Consider the following 3,114-nt stretch of genomic DNA (forward strand, 5'->3'; position numbering starts at 1 on the left):
TTACCAAAGTTTTCTAGACAACACTTTATGATATTACAACAACAACAAAAAAATTAAAATAAAAGTAACAAAAATCCTTCATCACACCTCTGGTAAATCTTTCTATTTGTTTGTAACTTTAAAATTATCATTAGCGATGAAGTGTGAAGGATACTGATTCTTAATAGAAATATACTTTAAAATTATTATTAGCGATGAAGAGTGAAGGATACTGATTCTTAATAGAAATATACTTTAAAATTATTATTAGCGATGAAGAGTGAAGGATACTGATTCTTAATAGAAATATACTTTAAAATTATCATTAGCGATGAAGAGTGAAGGATACTGATTCTTAATAGAAATATACTTTAACCTTATTATTAGCGATGAAGAGTGAAGGATACTACACTATCACCTTACTATTAGCGATGAAGAGTGAAGGACACTACACTATCACCTTATTATTAGCGATGAAGAATGAAGGACACTACACTATCACCTTACTATTAGCGATGAAGAGTGAAGGACACTACACTATCACCTTACTATTAGCGATGAAGAGTGAAGGATACTACACTATCACCTTATTATTAGCGATGAAGAGTGAAGGACACTACACTATCACCATCACGGACATTTTTCCTCATCTCGTTTCGTGGTACATATTGTTTTCAGTATATCACATACGTCTTGCTGTCATATTTTAATATACTTTTCTCTCTCATGTCGTCCGAACTTGTCCTGTTTTGTTTGGGTTTTTTTTTACCAGGTTTGTCTTACTGTATCGCAAATGAACAAAGGCTTATTTAGACAGACGTATATTTCATGTTGTTTTATTAAAAGCCCACAAGTGGCGTTTGTTAAAGTAATTGTTATAAAATCTAGAATGTTCTCGAACCTTTGAACTTTGGGGTAATAAGTGTTTGTGTGATTTAAATAAATAAATTCTGGGGCTAACTCTACAACATAGTTACTGAACGCAAGATTTGAAGCTCATTAATTAAGTGATAGAAAACTGTAACATGAACGGTACGTTAAACCTAACAATGTAGAACATTACGTAATTTAACACTATCATAAATTAAAAAACGTATAACAGATGACGACTTAAATCAATTAAGTCGATACATATATAATTAATTACAACGAAAGCAGCTTATAAGATCATACGTCATACATGGACCTAATATTATATCTGACGTAAATGAGCTTGAAATCTCATGTCCAATAGTTACATTATAGTGTTAAACTTAAAGTTTATTTTAAGTTTTTCACACAATTAAAAAATTAATCTTAGGAGTTGTTTGTATAACATTTCAAGATTTTGGTGACAATGCAGCTATTTCTTGTGTGTGTGTAACGTTTAATTAGCTGGTTTAGTGTACTAGATATATAACAAAAGAAAGGTCGAATATAAAACAGTTCACTATTTAATGGCAACATTGAAGGCTGATGAAAGAAAGCTTTAAGTTTTCATAACATTTAGTTCTTGCTAGTGATTTGACTTTATTCCGTATCGCGTAGTCAACGACCTCAAGAGATAGATTGATTACGTACTTCTTGGCTTTCTCCGGAAGCAAGAATGATAACACCGTATACAGCGGTAAAAATGGAAGGATAGCACAGTATACAGCGACAAAACTAAATGGAAGGATAACACCATATGTAGCGGTAAAGCTAAATGGAAGGATAACACCGTATACAGCGATAAAACTAAATGGAAGGATAACACCATATATAGCGGTAAAACTAAATGGAAGGATAACACCGTATACGGTGGCAAAACTAAATGGAAAGATAACACCGTATACAGCGGTAAAACTAGATGGAAGGATAACACGTATATAGCGGTAAAACTAAATGGAAGGATAACATCGTATATAGCGGTAAAACTAAATGGAAGGATAACACCGTATACGGTAAGACTAAATGGAAGGATGACACCGTATACAGCAAAACTAAATGGTGGGATAGCACAGTAGTATGCAGTAAAATTAAAGTGGACACTTCTTCATTTACATGTGAAAAAACATCAACGCATCCAACCATGCTAATTCCTATACTGATAAGTAGGAACCTAATGAAGTTGAGGAGGAAATCCAGACACAATAATTCCTATACTGATAAGTAGGAACCTAATGAAGTTGAGGAGGAAATCCAGATACACTAATTCCTATACTGATAAGTAGGAACCTAGAAGTGATGAGTATAAAATTAGAAAATGTGAATAATGTAAAATAAAATAAGGAAGTCAACAGATATTTACACTGAATAATGCCAGCACATATGTTCGGCTTCTTTTGTACATTAACTCCCCTTGAAAAGAACAAACCATTCTTTTGCTAAAAGAAAAAAACTGACAACATTTTTTCGTTGAAGTCATCCAGATGCTTTAACTTAGGCGTAGCTAAGAAATAGCTTGATGAACGAGTTTATTCGATGACGAATCTTCATGATTTTTTTCTGTCACGCTGATTCGCCGTCCTTCGTCATGATAAGTTAGTAGCGTCTCCCGTCAACAGTTCTATGTTTTTATTAACATTAGGTAATGAAGCATGCCTTCAATCTCAACTACCAGTTGACAGTTCCAGCTTTCAACAGATTAAAAACAACACGCTCTAACACATGGTATAGCTATTACTGACTCTAGTTTTACTACTATTTTATTTTTCAGTATATTACTAGATGGCGCCACACTTGAAGACCAAGCTGACGAGAGGCTAAAGTGCTAAACTTAGATCTGACAAGTTCTTTACACCGTGTGTGTTGTTACTCTCCTGGTTGACGAGTTGCCGGAAAACTGGTTAAAACGTAAAGCTTGACTTAGAATAATTTTTACTGTCGGATGGACGATGTGTGTATTAATCTTCCTCCAAGGTCCGCTTCATATATAATCTGGTCGTCCAGCACCAAATACCAAAGTATTCCACTTAACAAAGGCAGCATGTCACAAACATATCTGACCTTATAACCTTTTCATTCCACATAAAAAGGAACTTACCATATTTTCAAAGCTCTGTATTAACAATAACACGTGCTATATTTTTTACACCATCGTTTAATTACTGTTTCAAAACTGTTTTATATTTGAATTTCGCGCAAAGCTACACGAGGGCTATCTGCGCTAGCCGT

Source organism: Limulus polyphemus, unplaced genomic scaffold (genome assembly GCF_000517525.1).
Source record: "Limulus polyphemus unplaced genomic scaffold, Limulus_polyphemus-2.1.2 Scaffold6335, whole genome shotgun sequence".
Taxonomy (NCBI): domain Eukaryota; kingdom Metazoa; phylum Arthropoda; class Merostomata; order Xiphosura; family Limulidae; genus Limulus; species Limulus polyphemus.